Below are 17,813 nucleotides of genomic sequence, written 5' to 3'. Positions count from 1 at the left end.
GCAAATGAAAATGCAGAGCTGTCCTTGATAATCAAGTCAATACTGGAGTTGGCTGGAAAGAGAAATGGAAAAATGCATATAGAAATTTGCATCTTATATCTCTTAAAGGAGGCACAGAGATGCATATCTGATTATATGAATATTTTTCTTGAATCATACCCCTTACCAAAATCAATTTTGATGTGTTTGTTTCACCATGCCTATATAACACCACATAAAAACAAACGGGGAAGAGCTCTAATTTAGTGGCAGATTACATACATAGTATGAAAAAGATGTCAGGTCCAATCCTTGGTATTTTCTGATATGGCTGGGAAAAAACTTATGTATGAGCACTGGAGAGTTGCTGCTAATGGGCTGGCTCAAAATAATACAACTTGCTCTGTTTTATATCCAGTGGCTCCTATTTGGGACAGTTTTCTTATTTTAAGGAATCACATGCAATAAGAAAAATGACATTTCCCCAACTTTTAAAGACAAAATTGAACTCAAACATATAACTGTGTGATATCTTCTGGAATATATTGAGCACATTTAAGTTTAATCTCTAGTGCAACATTGCAATTACTCAACAATATGAAGTATGACCAGATAGAAAAACATTATATAATGTTGTTGTCCATTCGTTCAGTCGTCTCCGACCCTTCTTGACCTCATGGACCAGCCCACGCCAGAGCTCCCTGTCGGCTGTTACCACCCCCAGCTCCCTCAAGGTCAGTCCAGTCACTTCAAGGATGCCATCCATCCATCTTGCCCTTGGTCGGCCCCTCTTCCTTTTGCCTTCTACTTTCCCCAGCATAATTGTCTTCTCTAGGCTTTGCTGTCTCCTCATGATGTGGCCAAAGTACTTCAACTTTGTCTCTAGTATCTTTCCCTCCAGTGAGCAGTCGAGCTTTATTTCCTGGAGGATGGACTGGTTGGATCTTCTCGCAGTCCAAGGCACTCTCAGAACTTTCCTCCAACACCACAACTCAAAAGCATCGATCTTCCTTCGCTCAGCCTTCCCTAAGGTCCAGCTCTCACATCCGTAGGTTACTACAGGGAATACCATGGCTTTGACTAGGCGGATCTTTGTTGCCAGTGTGATGTCTCTACTCTTTACTATTTTATCGAGATTGGACATTGCTCTCCTCCCAAGAAGTAAGCGTCTTCTGATTTCCTGGCTACAGTCTGCATCTGCAGTAATCTTTGCACCTAGAAATACAAAGTCTGTCACGGCCTCCACGGTTTCTCCCTCTATTTTCCAGTTGTCAATCATTCTTGTTGCCATAATCTTGGTTTTTTTGACGTTTAGCTGCAACCCGGCTTTTGCGCTTTCTTCTTTCGCCTTGATTAGAAGGCTCCTCAGCTCCTCCTCGCTTTCGGCCATCAGAGTGGTGTCATCTGCATATCTGAGGTTGTTAATGTTTCTTCCAGCAATTTTTACCCCAGCTTTGCATTCATCCAGCCCCGCACATTGCATGATGTGTTCTGCATACAAGTTAAAAAGGTTGGGTGAGAGTATGCAGCCTTGCTGTACGCCTTTCCCAATCTTGAACCAGTCTGTTGTTCCGTGGTCAGTTCTTACTGTTGCTACTTGGTCCTTGTACAGATTCCTCAGGAGAGAGACAAGGTGGCTTGGGATGCCCATCCCACTAAGAACTTGCCACAATTTATTATGATCCACACAGTCAAAGGCTTTAGAATAGTCAATGAAGCAGAAGTAGATGTTTTTCTGAAACTCCCTGCCTTTCTCCATTATCCAGCGGATATTGGCAATCTGGTCTCTCGTTCCTCTGCCTTTTCTAAACCCAGCTTGAACATCTGGCAACTCTCGCTCCATGTATTGCTGGAGTCTTCCTTGCAGGATCTTGAGCATTACCTTACTGGCATGAGAAATAAGGGCCACTGTACGGAAGTTTGAGCAGTCTTTCGCATTTCCCTTTTTTGGTATGGGGATATAAGTTGATTTTTTCCAGTCTGATGGCCATTCTTGTGTTTTCCATATTTGCTGGCAAATGGCATGCATCACCTTGACAGCATCATCTTTTAAGATTTTAAACAGTTCAGCTGGGATCCCGTCGTCTCCTGCTGCCTTGTTGTTTGCAATGCTTCTTAAGGCCCATTCAACCTCACTCCTCAGGATGTCTGGTTCTAATTCATTCACCACACCGTCAAAACTATCCTCAATATTATTATCCTTCCTATACAGATCTTCTGTATAGTCTCACCACCTTCTCTTGATCTCTTCAGCTTCTGTTAGGTCCCTGCCATCTTTGTTTCTTATCATACCAATTTTTGCCTGAAATTTACCTCCAATGTTTCTAATTTTCTGGAAGAGGTCTCGTGTCCTTCCTATTCTGTTGTCTTCTTCCACTTCCATGCATTGCTTATTTAAAAATAGTTCCTTATCTCTTCTGGCTAACCTCTGGAATTGAGCATTTAACTGGGCATATCTCCCATTATCCCTGTTTCCTTTTGCTTTCCTCCTTTCTTGGGCTACTTCCAGTGTCTCAGCAGACAACCATTTTGCCTTCTTGGTTTTCTTTTTCTTTGGGACGTACTTTGTTGCCGCCTCCTGAACAATGTCTCGGACTTCTGTCCATAGTTCTTCTGGGACTCTGTTTACTAAATCTAGTCCTATTATATAATAGTAGTACTGTATATCAGAAATAATCATATGGTTCACCAAATAGTAAAGCTGTGCCCTGAGCAAGTAGCCAATTCCCTTTAGTCAGTTTTCACCCCTGTGCTTAGTCTGTTCTGCTGGAACACTATCCTTGGAGAAATACTGTTCCTGGAGCATGGACTATTTACCTCATCACAAAAAGTGGATTTCGCCGACATATGCCGGCTCTGCCCCACATCAGCCATGGAGCCTGCAGGCTCCCATCAAATTATGCCAGCATAGAACCAGAGGTTGGTGTAGGGCACAGCCAGCACATGCCGCCACCATGTCAACACAGGAGGCTTCCTGTGTTACTATTAGAAGCAATGGAGAAAAGCCAAGCGGTCCATGTTTCCCCCCGTGGGATTACCCATATTGGAGCTGGGCGATGCAGGGCATGGGGTGCCAGGTTCTCCGTTGCCCCTGACAATGCAAGGCAAGTATGGTGGCCATGTAACAAGGTCATATATCTACTTGGAAGACTATCTATATGGGGAAGTCATTCCCAAAGAAATTATATTAATCCTGCTAGATCAGTGGTTCCCAACCTTGGTCCTTCAGGTGTTTTGGACTTCAACTCCCACAATTCCTAACAGCTGATAAGCTGCCTGGGATTTCTGGGAGATGATGTCCAAAACAACTAGAGAACCAAAGGTTGGGAACAACTGTGCTAGATAGTGAAATCCTGCTAGATAGTGAAATATTACTTTGTGGAGTGTTTCATATTCAGAATAGGAGAGGAAATCATTATGTTCCTCATCCATCCCAGGAGGAACTAATGATTCACTTACTCTTCTTCTCCTTGCCATGTTATCTTGCTCTTTTTGTTGACTGCCAACTATTTCAGGGTAGAAATATATTAAATGTATGTGGCTTTTCTGTGTCGAAAATGTATTTCCTGCACATACAGTTTTCTATATAGCAAAAACATTTCCTGCATAAAAATTAATTTGGTACTGTTCCATTATCTGGTCGGAGTCCAAAAGGGGGCGCTACACAGAGAATGATAGTCCATTTTATGGAGGGGGAAATGATGGGAGAGTTGCCCCTATTTTTTTTTTTTTTTTGTTATTCCCCCTACCCATGTCACCATCATGGAAACAATCCTCATTAATGACATGGGGAAGGAACGGGGGACTATCGGCAGAAATAGGGAAATGATTTTTCTCGTTCAGCTCTCCCCCCCCCCCACCCATAAAATGGACTATCCGTCTCTGTCTAGTGCCCCCTTTTGGCCTCTGCCTGGATAATGGACTGAAAAAGACATCCACATTTTTGCACAGATGAATACAGCAAGAGAGTCTGCAAAGTGTGAATAACTTGGTAACTGTTATTCTAACTGACAGAATTTGGAAAGCACCAAGAAATCTTGTTGCATCAGGAAAACAAATTTAAAATAATAATTTTCTTTCACTCCTAAATTCAGAATTAGTCTGCATTTTTTATCTCCACCTATGATGGTAAACTGCCACTAAATGGGAAAACTGCTACGCAATGCATCTTGATTCCCATATTATATCTGCTTAAAGAATAGTTTTGGTATTAGATCTCTGCTCATTGCTTCCCTAAAACAACTATGAAATTCTGCCACTGCTTTGCAGTATGAGATCAGATTTATGGTGTCTGTGGGAAACTTCAGCCATTTTTCTGAACAAACTGTTCATTTTCCAGTTTGTGACATGCTCAAATCTAGATGGTATGAATTGATTTGGATGAAGAGATATTAAGGGTGAGAACCTAAACATCGATCCACCTCATAATAGGGTTCCAGCTTTTAGTTCTGTAAGGTCTTATGGAACATAGGTGTTCATAGGTACATATGTTGCTTACAACAAGCCACAGCTCTGATCAGAAGGATATTAGGGAACTGCTGCTTCTTTAAGTACATAATAGTTCTGATGAATCTTCCTTTTTTTTGAGACCTGCTCTTTACATCTTGGAAAGGAAAGGAAAGGAAAGGAAAATGATGAAGAGAGATTATTTTGGGAAATAACTATTTCAAAATCGGCTAACACAATTTGTGCACCATATAATATATTCAAATTGTATTATAAATGTTTTATAGGAAATAATTTGTAATAAACAAAAATATGGTTATAACTAAGGATGGCACAGACCTGGGCAGTTATAAAGTGCTGTAGATTTTAAGAGGTGCAATATAATTAATTAGTAATAATGATAGAAAGTCTGACTTATGGCCAATGTATTTCAAACACAGAGTACTAACCTGTTATGGAAATGATAAACTATAGTTATAATAAAGAGATTTATGTCTTGCACTTCATAACTAACTCATTCATTTTTAATGAGTATGTTTAAAATGCATTGTTTATCAACTCCCTTGGAAACAAGACCTTAATATCAAGAAGGAACTATATGATGCTCTATATAATCTATGAAGAGATATCTTGAAAATTTGGGCACTACAGACATAGAAAGCCTAGGGTGCTTTGCTTCTCAAAAGATGGAAAACAATACCAGCTGCCACTGCATTATATAACCAAACTAAGGAAGCTTGAGGTCTTAGGCGTAATTTTTTGCATAGATGAACTGTGAGTTTATACATTTTGACCATGAGAAAAAAATCCCTAGCATTGCAGAAAAAAATAACAGCTCTAACATTGGTTTCCTGGATTGAAGTCTGATCAATGCTGCCACACCTGAACAGATTTGGAGATTATCACACAGAGAGAAAATCAATGACACAAAAGCAAATAAAGGACCCTTAGGCTATGTGGGATCTCTCATTCATCCACCCCCAACCATATGTGCATATTCTTCAAAGTATACCTCATTTGGATGGCCTTTTGTTAAACATGTTTTAGTAAGGAAATCTGCAGTGCACAAACACAAGCCCTATTTTCATGTATATTTGGATAAAAAAGAAAGAGAAAGTTATTACCTCACTTCTTTCATAGTTAGGTTATGTGTAGGAATTCTCAGAGAAATTTAATACTGGAAAATTAAATTAAATACTGGAAAGTTGGCTCTAAGCACTATAGAATAACACATGCCATAGACAGCCTGATAATGACTTTGTCCTGCAAAACACCCATGGTTTGTAGTGCTGTGGACACTCCACAATCCTAAATGGGACCCCATTTAAGGTTATGTGGGATGTAAAATATCACAGAAATTGTGACATCTGCTGTTGAACCCCCCCCCCCCAGCCCAAACATGAAGAAACACACACATATGCACCTACCTTTCTGGCTATCAAACAATGCCTTGCCTCTACCTATGAGTTACCATCCTCATCCCCATTACTCACATTCATGCAGCATTGGGCAACTAAGGTCCTTCACAGATTTTCAGTTTATAATTCCCATCAGCCCAAGGCAGTGTAGCAAGGAAAAAGGAGGGATTATGGAGTTAAATCCAAAAATATGTGGTGATGGGGGGGGGGGCACAGTTGCTGTATATTGCCTTACTTGAATGCCTTCTAATCCATTCTTCAAGGGCCAAAGGGCTGAAATAATACTTTATTTACTCCAAAGTAAATACAGGGACTTAACCCAGGTTAGGACATTTGTTTGTGGGGGAAGTATGTTGTTTCTAAACCTTTTGACTTTGATGTAATCTGAATGAAAGCCCATGCATCTACAATTTTACTGCCAAAATGGCATCTATTTTTACATAGCTCATTTAGGGACTAAAATTGCAGATGTGGAGCTCCCAGTATGTCTGATTGCCATATCTTTAAAGTGTTGTTGACTTCAGCCCCAAGCATTTTATTTTTAATGCAGATAAAGTCTGCAAGGTCTACGCATAATGCAAGACCTCCATAGTGCAAGACCTTTAAAAGTGTACTTTCAAAGGTGGTTTACTTGGTCACTTCCTTGAGGATTTCTAGCTGTTAGTGGAACAATTTCTGTTTTGAGAGGGCTTTTGGAAAGTTAATATTTTATCCCCCTTTTTTTGTTTTGTCATTTATGTTTCTATAATTGGATGTTCTACTGCCTTTTATCTCTTTTTCTGCTGACTTGTGCTTGGAGTTATTTTGGTTTTGTGCTCTTATGTATTGTTTTTGAATCTCCCACAGCTAATAATTTTAACTTGTTTTATTGGTTGTTTTGTTTTAATGGAGTTTGACACAGCTGCTACCAAGGTTGTTACCTTTTGTTCTACTGTTTTATGTTGGAGACGCATGAAGAAAACCACCAGACAGTCAAGGGGGGTGATGAAGAAGTGATCTCAAAGTTTATTGATCAGCCAAGCTGTTTATATATCTTTCATGTGCTCTTTGTAAAGCTTGCCTAGTAACAGTGAGTTGGATTACATCATTGGCAGAGTGATTGGCTAGAGGTGAGCTCATCCTAAGGTGAGGTAGCCTGCAACCCACTATCAGTCCCAGGTCATGATGCCCTCTGCATCTCCTAAGCCAGAAAGGTGTGAAGCGTAAGCGTCAGAGGACTGGAATCAGCCATGTACCACTTGGAGGTATGGTTTGCCAGTCCCTCTAGTGGTACATAGCCGTTTTGCACCTCTGTATTGGGGACACAATGGTGTCTCTCTTGCATAAGGGACATAATAATAATAATGTCCCTTCATCCCCCCTTTTCGTTTATCAACAATTTGTATGTACAAAGGACATCATATCTGGGAGGGGCTTGTAGGGGCTGTGGCTGGTAAATATGTCACAGGGATGGGATGTATTGAATGTGGCAGCATATGATCAAACAGCTAGTTAACAGTAAAGCAATTTGAACCGCTCTTCTAATCCAGCCGACAGGAAGCCAAGACCACAGGAAATCCCACCAGGCAGGTACAGTGTTTTGCTTAAAATGTTAAGCTAAGTCATTAAAAAACAACATGCATAAGTATTTTGTTGAAATTATTTGTGAGATTTGAAACAACACATAGAATAGACTAGAAGGTGAATGGGATTTTGAAGGCTTTGGTGCCACGTCATCTTTTTAGAGACAAATGTAGCGAGCAGGAATCCAAAGCGCTTGATTTAAGAAGCCAATGACAGAGAATGTGTGTTTAAACAATGTTGTTAAAAAGCAAGTTGTGTTTGTTAAAGTTCATAGGTTTATGACAGCTGAAGCAGGAACTCTTGGTTCTTGGCAGGGGGTTGGACTGGATGGCCCATGAGGTCTCCTTTAACTCCTTGACTCTATGACTTTAACTCAAATCGACCCGTCACAGCAGTATCTTTGCGATGAGGGGAGCTGGGCCTTTTCACTCCGGATCTGGCAACCTGCATTAAAGGAGTAAAAGGGGGTAGGGAGAGGGAAATGCTTCTGGATCCTGGTAACGAAAGAAGAATCAGATAAAATTAAATTCAAATGATTAATGGTAAATAACACGTATATGAAGGCCATTGCGGGAAAGCCTTTGGAAAGCGAAAGGAGAAGGCAACGAAGCCAGGGAGTAACTCTCCCTTTTTTTTTTTGTGTGTGTGTGAAAAGAAGCAGATGGTTTGTGGAGGTATGATTTGAACCCTCAGCAATCGCGTTTGGTGTGGCTATTATATGGAATGTTAAAGATATGGGCAGAACATTGTGAATTAGCATTGTAACATAAGGTATGTTGTAGTAAAGATGTTTATGAATGTAAAGGTAATTGTGTAAGGAAAAAATGAGGCAAAGAGTATAAGTGGTTGAAGTTGAAATGACTGTTGTAGTTAGGAGTTTATTAACTGTGATATCTTATTGAGGATGGGGTGTTTATGAAACACCTGTTGATTGTATGTAGATAGTCTGTAAGTCTGTCATGAGTGAGGTGTATAGGGATGGCTTGGGGACAGAGTGGGAAGCCATGTTTAACCTCTAGTATTGGGATGGTATGATTGTAAAATCTTTGGAACTGACACAGAGTCATAAAAGGGAAAAAAGCAGTTTTAGAATCTTTAAGGTTAAGGTAATAATGTGGGTGAAGTTTAGGAAAAATAGACTCGATCAAGGCAGAAAATGTTGTATTAAAATCTTTAGGGAATGTATTTTGAGTAATGTTATGGGTGAGTGGTTTTAATCTGTTGAAATATATGTGGATGAGTGAGGCAATGAGCAACAGTAAAGCTGTTGGAAAACTTTAGTGATTGTGTAATGAGAAAGGGATGATAGGTTTTGTAGTTTGAGGATGAAAAGGCATGACTCTCATAGGGTTGTGTTGTGTTGTAGAGTAAGCATTTAGACAGTCATTAATCAATCAAATAATGATTTATTATGGTTTTTGATCAGCATAGTGTAGAATGGGTATCGGTGTGTGAGGAAGGGAATTGTAGTTTTTAAGTATTAGGCATGAAAGCAGAATGAAAGCATATTTAAAAACATCTTATAATATCGTATAAAAGAGACAAATTAAAAGCATAAATCAAAAGGTAAACAATCATGAACCAAAAGAAATCATTTAAGAACAGACAGGACGGGAGGAGGAGGTAATGTTGGTGTGTGTGTGTATATGATCTCAGAGCCTGGTCGTGTTTTGCACGGCTTGTGGAATGTATGGCCCCCCTTTTGTTGGGCAGCGTGTGTCAGCTTGGAAAGGGGAGAGACTCTGATGGATTTTAGTGTGTAAGGTAGATATGATGTGTGCATAAAGCAATAAATGTCTGGTTTTGAGTATCGCTTTGTTAACGTTTTTATGAAGTAGGTATTTTAGATTGTTTATTAAAATAAAACAAGGAACAGGGGGTGGTGTCTGTCTGTAAGAAGTGAGTGTTGATTTTAGCATGTTGGGTTGGATATGGAGGGGGAAAGTGTGGTCTTTTTAGGAAAGGAAGAAGAGCATTAAACAAAGCTATGATTTATAGACTTAATAAACTCAATCTTAAAATGAACTAAATAGAATGTTTAAAATATAATATGATTGATAATATAGCAAGATATGTTATCATGTAAGCATGTGTTGTCATGTTTTGTAAGAAGTGTGTTTTTGTGAAGCTGATCTATTTGTAAGCATCAGATGAAAGGCATGGAAACCAAGCATGTAATTGTTTAGGTGTGATTAAAATTTAAGATTGTATGAGTTGAATGTAGTGTAATTTGAGTTTTATATATAATTTACCCTTTAAAATGAAAGGGACAAGAAGTTTTGTGTGTCAAGTTTGGTTTAATGTCATTGTTGGTGGAGTTTAGAATGTGTTTGAGTTGTGAACTATAGATTTTAAGAATCACAACTCTTGATTATGCAATCAACACCAACTCTATCAGTTTTTAAATTGTTGTGTATTAAACTAGATCAAGCAAATGAGAATCTATTTTGTATATGAGACATGTATATCACGATTTATGACAGGTAGCAAACTTATGGCTATGAAACAGTAATAACAACGAGCAAAATTATAACTATGAAACAATAATAGCAATAACAAATGAAAATAATCTCAAACAATCTCTCAGTTGAGGGTTAATATAACATAAAGAACTATCTTAAAGAGTTATAGTGGCTTTCATTATATTTTATAACTAATTAATATTGTTTAGCATTAAAGGAGATGAAATTTGACAATTTTTAGAGGACTGTGTATTGTCTATCTCTTATCAAAGATAAAACTTTGAAAGCTTTTTTATCAAAACACTCTTTTAAAAAGAATGAGGACTCTCTATATTGATCTCTGATTTTAGATTATTTATGTGATATAACCCTGGAACTTCTGATTAAACAGAAGTTTATTTTGAAAATCATTTTGTAAGAAATTTAATGACAGTATACACGGGAGCTTTATGTTTTGCTGAATGGAAATGTTTTAATGTTGTCTTTTGGAGAGAGGGGTTGTTAAACTGTCTTATCAATGATATATTAAGAAGAATGAGGAATTTGTGACCTAACAGTCTATCCAGATGTGGTTTATTTATGTAACTCCCCCTGCAAAAGCATGCGTCTTTTCAGACTCAAAATCTGGGAGGTGGATTATGATATTTATGATTGTTTGGTGATCAATGGGCTGTTCAACCGCCAGTGTTGCGGGATTGAATGACATTATGGGAAGTTCTGGTCGGCCAGCTGCTTTAGTGAATGTGCCGGAGCCATAAATTAGGTCTGGAATCACGGCTGTTGTGTTTTGAATGTGGACAGAAGGGGATACAGCTTCCCCGAACTCTGTCATGTCATGAAGGGTTTTTCGGCCCCCAGCATTTTGAATGGTCTGAGGAATCATGTCTCTCAGTGGCTGGGGCTGTAAAAACTTCTCAAGACTTGGCTGTTTATTTTCAAGAGAAGTGGAGGGGAGATTTGGATCGGCGGGGGATGATTCAAAAGCAAAGACACATGAAGGCAGGATAGGGAGGGCTGGCTGTGAACATCCCATCTCAAGCGGGGTAAAAAGAGGATTTATGATCTGAGTTGGAAGAGGCTGACTCGCGGCCGGAGCCAGTAAGGGTGGGCGATTATCTGTCACTCCCAGGAGAGTGATTGTTTCACAACATTGCTTCCACAGCAATAATTGTTGAATTGTCCCCTGGGGTTTTTCAAGAAAGGTTTGCCCTATCCGGACCCAATCCGATGGGTTCCATGAACCTTGTTCTGGATACCATAAACAATGACTCTCAATCTCTCTAACTAAGTCTTCCAAGTCTCCTTGACTGACTTCGGGACCCCCCTGTTTCTGGCTCAACAATTTGTGCAGCTCCCGAGCATGCTCCTGTCGGACAGCTGACAAATTTCCACCCATTACTCACGTTTTCAGGGAACGGTTGGACCGTTGACGTGCACGAAAGCTATTCCAGCGGTGAGCAAAAGGCAGGGAGGATCACGAACGGGGTCACCAGATGTTGGAGACGCATGAAGAAAACCACCAGACAGTCAAGGGGGGTGATGAAGAAGTGATCTCAAAGTTTATTGATCAGCCAAGCTGTTTATATATCTTTCATGTGCTCTTTGTAAAGCTTGCCTAGTAACAGTGAGTTGGATTACATCATTGGCAGAGTGATTGGCTAGAGGTGAGCTCATCCTAAGGTGAGGTAGCCTGCAACCCACTATCAGTCCCAGGTCATGATGCCCTCTGCATCTCCTAAGCCAGAAAGGTGTGAAGCGTAAGCGTCAGAGGACTGGAATCAGCCATGTACCACTTGGAGGTATGGTTTGCCAGTCCCTCTAGTGGTACATAGCCGTTTTGCACCTCTGTATTGGGGACACAATGGTGTCTCTCTTGCATAAGGGACATAATAATAATAATGTCCCTTCAGTTTTAAGTGGCCCAGTCAATGCTTTAGCAAAAACAAAAATAACAAAACCCTGCTTCAGGTGAAGTTCCTGAGGTCATCTTCAGGGCCATACTCATGAGAAACACATTGGAGCATTAAATCAAGGGCATAACACAAAAGAAGACGCCAGTGTCAAAAAAAAAAATTTTCTTCGGAGAAAGAATACAATCTTCCTACTAGATATAACCAACAAAAGGTACTTCTCAGCCGTAGCTAGAATTTGTGCTTTCATGGGTAAAGCAAGCTGTTTTTGTGTATTTAATCATGACTCCGTGGATACCAATCCAAAACCATCTGCTCTCTATGCCATTGTCTCCTGCATCTTCTCTAGATGTGACTTTAGCATCTTCAACCTTATTCATGTGACAATAGTCTTGTACGATCAAAACTTTTGTTTGAGGAGAAGCAGCCATTTCAGCTTGCTCAGAACTGTATCTGCCTGTCACCCAAACTGTCTGCAAGATTCTATGGTAGATAGAACATACAACTAGAGCAAAAAGGATAACACAGATACAGAGAGATACATGTATGAGAGAGAGGGTGTGTGTTTGTTCTGAACAGAAACTTTAGGTGGTGTACTGAGCTGAAACTAGTCAGTAGAAGCCAAAGTAGGTAGTAGATAGAATAATTGCTATTACAGTACAGAAAAAATAATCTGAAGAGCCACTGGGCAAATTGTCTCAGTTCTAAGAGGCATGAGATCCCATCAATGCCATCAAGAAGGGGAAAAATTACATCCTGTTTTCAGATGTTATGTACAAAACAACCTTTTCTCTTCTTTGTAAATTACATGACTTCTACAATCAACTTCACAGCCTATCTCCTTACTAACTATATTCTCCTGCAAAAACCAACACAGTGGTGGCAGCAGTTGAAGTAGCTGGTGGCTATCAGGACAGGTCATGACAAATCTATTATGGCATTTTTTTTTCAACTATCCAGGTTGCTGAATCATACCTTCAAACAGGTCAAGCAAGTTAGATAATTCCTTGAAAACTTAGGTGAAACTTCAGAGTTGTATTCAGCACCACATGGACATGGGATCAATAAGCTTGAAATGCCTGTTTCCAACAATATCCTTAACACCTCTTCCTTCTCTGAACACAATTTGAAGATCTGGCAATTCTCACTCCATATGGTCAAAGTCTTTTTTTCTTTTTTGCATGCAATGGAGATTAATGAAGTGGCTGGACCAATCCCTGATGTCCTCTGTCTTAGAGACTGGAATGAGCATTTCCAGTCCATAGGCCATTGCTTTAATATTGCATATTTTTTGGCAGATCCTAGTTAGAGTTGGAGTGTTTTCTATCTCTGTAGCTTTAATCAGGTCTATTGGTATGCCATCTGTTTCTGGTTATTTATTTCTACCAAGTGCTTTGAGTGCAGCTTCTACTTTACTTTCAAAATTGTAGATACAACTTCATATTGTTCTTCCATAAATGAATTTGTCATCCTTTCATCTCTGTATATGTTGACAGGATTACTGTATTTACAAAAGTTTAAAAAATGAAATAAAATAAGGACCTAATTAGAACTCTTGTTCTTGCTACCATCTATTGGTTTTAGACAGATTACTGCCAAAACATAGGGAAAATGGGGTTTCTTTGTTTTTTAAAAAAATATTGAAGGCAGGTTTTAAAAAGCAGCAGGGTATTCCTTCTTCAGACAGTCAGTGTCAATTATTTTTTACAATTTCATTAATTTGTTTGAATAACTGACAGGTGGCAGAAGGCTGGTTGCATGCAAAGAAAATACCATAATTGCACATTTTACCACATTTTACTTAGGTTTTAAAGGGGTTAGAAATCTCCTTCAAAAAAAGTGAGACTTTCTTTTTAAAAATGATGATTTATTGTGACTCTCCTGAAACTTTCTATAATAAAACACACATGTGTCAAACACAAAAACATACAGGCAGAATCTGGCCCACCATGTCATTTTATGCAACCATGGGGCCTTCAATACCACGGCAACATAGTTACATTGATATAGCTTACAGTTACAAATGGCCCTTTGAAGGCACCCATAGGACTGATATAGACCTCAGGGAAAATGAGTTTGACACCCCTGATCTAGGATAAACCCATCTCATTATCAATTGTGCAGTCCAAAGTCAGTATTTTTGAAATACAGAAAAGTTGGCAGGTCTCTTAAGACCCTTCTGCACTATCCTGGAACCGGTGATGAATCACGGGTTTAACTGAACCATCCAAATGATGCCTTAGGTAAACGCAGGCATATCCCAATTTACTCCAGATTAATTTGGCTCCTCCAAAGATTCAGACATTAATCTAAGGTCCAGATCTTTACAGGTCCCAGGACTGTGGGGATTGACTCCCAGAACTGCTTCTGAAGTCCCAGGAGTCAATCTCCACAGCCATCTAATTTCTTCAGGCTCCTGGAACCTAAAGGAGTAGGATGTTGCCCACTTCTCTGCCCAGCCCCCCATTTTCCCCTCAAAAGCTTACCTGAAGGGCCTTCTGGCAGCACAGGCCCTCCTGGAGAGCACTCCTGGCACACAAAAATGTCACATCGGGAGGGGGGGGGTCCTCTTGGGTTTTGAGGCAGTTTAGAAGGGCACCTACAGAATCATATCTAAATAATTCCACAACTCTCTGCTTGGTAAAGCATTTCCATTTGCTTCAGCTGTCAACTTTATTTCCTTATAAAGATTACACTTATTTTTTACTGAGAAATTTAAACAGGTATATGAAGAATTGTGTTGTGAGATACCCTACCATTCCTGACTGACACTTGCAAAAGATCCATGGTTTTTAACCAAGCCTTTCTCTTTTACTTAAAGACATGCAAATGACAAGACCTGGGACATTATCATACAAGTCTGCAAGCCACATTGGAGGCTCTCTACACATGAATAAAAACACTTTTTTACTGCATCATTCTAATCTCATCCCAAATCAAGCTTTAAGACATGTCAAAGTTGTATTAAATGGCCATGATTTCTTTCTGTCTTTTGACTTCTGAAAACACTTTCAATCAGTTTTAGAAAATGCAATAAGAGAAATCTGCCTTAGCCACTTGTTGTGGGCTGTCCTTCCCAGCCACAAAGGAAAAATGGAACCCTTCTCCCCTCCCAAATTGTCCCGATCACTTCCTTTTTCTACTTTAAAAAATAAAGTGAAGTGACTGTCATGATCTTGGTCAGCAACAAGGCACTCCCTGTTAATTGAACAATTCATTTTCTTTCAAGGCAAGAACATTTTACAAGAACTTCCCACATGTGCATGTGCATTTTTAAAGTACATCTTCCAATTGCTGAATATACACAATACCAAAAGTATTTACATTGTAAAAATCTTGGTTTTTTTCTTCTTAAAGACTTCCGATGTGTATCACTGGAGTATTGAAACTGAAAATAGAAGAGTTCAGCAGTGTGTACAGCTTTGTATCTGTGAACTATCAAAGTTGTGCAGTTCCAATATTTAAAAAACTGAAAAGGGGCATGAATGAAGTTGGAGACAGTATAGATTAGGAGTCATGTTCCTATTGTACAGTAAAGTCAACATTTTCAAAGCACATTCAGAAAGGATTTGTACAGTAAGATGAGGAGCTAGTCAGGTACGATCCCATCTCAGTCAAGTTGAGTTTACCACAGGAGAATCTATTTTAGGAGACGTATGTAATAATGTCCTTGGCCACTTATTGTATTCACCTGAGGTCTTTAAAACACAAACAGATAAGAGCAACGTGACATATAGCTTTCTCCCTGGATTAAAAAACCCCAACAACATGAGCTAATCTTCTCAGTACTGTTATAAGGAGTATTTTGAAGATGGATCCTTTGTGGGTGGCAAGGATAATGATATCTTCCCTCTCAATTTGCATAAACTATTACTTGCAACTATTTTTTGGAACATAGTTCAGTGGCATCTAGTGACATATGGAAATATAGTGCTCTAAGCAGACGTTGCATCCTCATTAGCATCTGTAGAGGCTCTAGGTGAAAGATTGAAGCATCATAAAGAATCTTTTTATGTCTCTAAGACAAAGCAAAAGTTAGAAGAGACTGGTTTCAGGAGTCATGTGCTTCAAAATTATATACTACAGTTAAAAAGATTGTATCAAACCAGGAGACTAGGACTTGATGAAACTAGATAATATTCTTAAATGTAAAGCAGTAACATTAAATACCAAAGTGAGAGTCGCCCTTGCCATAATATTTCTGAATTCTAGATTTGGATGTGAAGAAAGCTAAAAGGAGGGAAAAAATCAACCCATTTGAAATATGGTACAGGAGGAAACTTCGAAGGAGATAATGGTTTACCAAAAAGACAAATAAAAGGGTCAAGAGAAAATCAATTCTGAATACTCCGTAGAAACCAAAATAAATAAATGGGAAGCTCTAGTGTTTTGTATGTATGAGAAGACATGATTCCCTAAAAAAGACAATAATTCATGGAAAAGACAATATTGCATGGAAAGAAGGGAGTAGGAAAAAAGAAAAGAAAACTGCATTACAGATTAATAGTTTCAGATAAGGAAGATGCATCCCAAGGCTGTGAAATTGCACAGATATTTTCATTACCAGGTTTTTCATTGATAGGGTCAGTATAAGTTGATGCCAAATTGATGGTATTTAACAACCACAACTACAACAATTCTTTTGAGAGCAGAAATCTGCCTTGGACATTGAGTTCAGAGATTTGCCCACAGACCAATCTGCCAGCCATCTGTCAGCAAAATCACTTTGCTGGTAGATAACTGTTGCAAAAATTAAAAATGGAAGAGAGGTGCAGACAGGAAGAAGAGGAAATATGTTGTACCAGAGCCAGATTTCCTGTATCTTGGCATGAGTACTAAGTAGATCCAGGGTTAGGGTAGTTCCAAATAATTCCCACAACACCTAAGCTGGGAAAGGGCTGAATTTATTATGGCTTCATTTGAGCTGGTGTCAGCTCAGATGGTCCTTGGATATCATGGCCAGTAAAAAAAATAGTCTTGGTGCCAGTAATTTTTGGAAAATAACCAGATTGATGTTCCATGTGATTCCTGTTACTATACACAACAAATGTGCCCTTACTATTTTGTGTGGTTATATAAATAACACTAACAAAATTTGAAAAGAAATGTTCTGGTTTGAATGTGTTATTTCAAACCAGAAATTGTGTGGTACTTATTTTGTAAGTAAAGTAAACTTTTGCACCTTTAATAAACTTTCCCCATGTTTTTATGAAAGAACCAATTAGTTTTCTGAGATATTTATTCTCATTTGTCAGAAAGCCCTGATGCCATAACAAACTCCCAATCCCAGAAGTCTATAGAATAGAGCTTGCCAGTTACGAAACTGGCAATTTCATACCAAAAAGTGGTATCAAACTACTATAGTTCTGTAGTGTGGATGGGAAGCATGTGAGCAATCCATAAAACTGCAAAGTGCAGGGTTTACTTTGTTTGCCTAACAATTATAATGCAGATTTCAGGAAGATATTAAGTTGCAGCCTCCCTTGAGTGTGTATAGCAGTGGTTCTTAACCTGTTGAGCCCCAGATGTTTTGGCCTTCAATTCCCAGAAATCCTAACAGCTGGTAACCTGACTGGATTTCTGAGAGCTATAGGCCAAAGCACCTGGGGACCCACAGGTTGGGAACCATTAGTGTATACAAGTGAAGGAAAAACATAATAGTTACTTTTGCCTCCCTACACTTCATGCGAGATAGCCTAGTGCAGGATAGTTACAAAAATAGGAATTATAATAGGCATGGCATACTCTGAAATAAAAATGAGAAACAAACATTTTTTCAAATTGAATGAGAAGTAGCTTCAAGAGATACCTTTGTTTACAAAACCATTAATTCTGCTTCCTCTAGCTGACTTTAGCATTCAAAAAATGAACAGGTAAAATATTGTATTAGTATATAGCACTTTCCAATCCATTTTTGTGGGGTTTGAGGATATTGATTCTGGATGGTGTCACATTGCTATGTACCCTCTCAGCGCATGATATTTTAAACAACCTATACAGTATCTCCAATAACACACACAATTAGTAATTATGTA

The 17,813-nt window shown here is 39.0% G+C and overlaps 1 protein-coding gene across 4 annotated transcripts in view; it reads left to right on the top strand.

Annotated features, from left to right (window-relative positions):
* The window catches only part of GRIK2 (glutamate ionotropic receptor kainate type subunit 2), a 650,966-nt gene that overhangs the window by 244,466 nt on the left and 388,687 nt on the right, over positions 1–17,813 (top strand). The gene's annotated exons all lie outside the window — the stretch shown is intronic.

Source organism: Anolis sagrei, chromosome 1 (genome assembly GCF_037176765.1).
Source record: "Anolis sagrei isolate rAnoSag1 chromosome 1, rAnoSag1.mat, whole genome shotgun sequence".
Taxonomy (NCBI): Eukaryota; Metazoa; Chordata; class Lepidosauria; order Squamata; family Dactyloidae; genus Anolis; species Anolis sagrei.
Note: the sequence above shows the minus strand (reverse complement) of the source record. Positions and strands in the feature narration are given on the sequence as shown.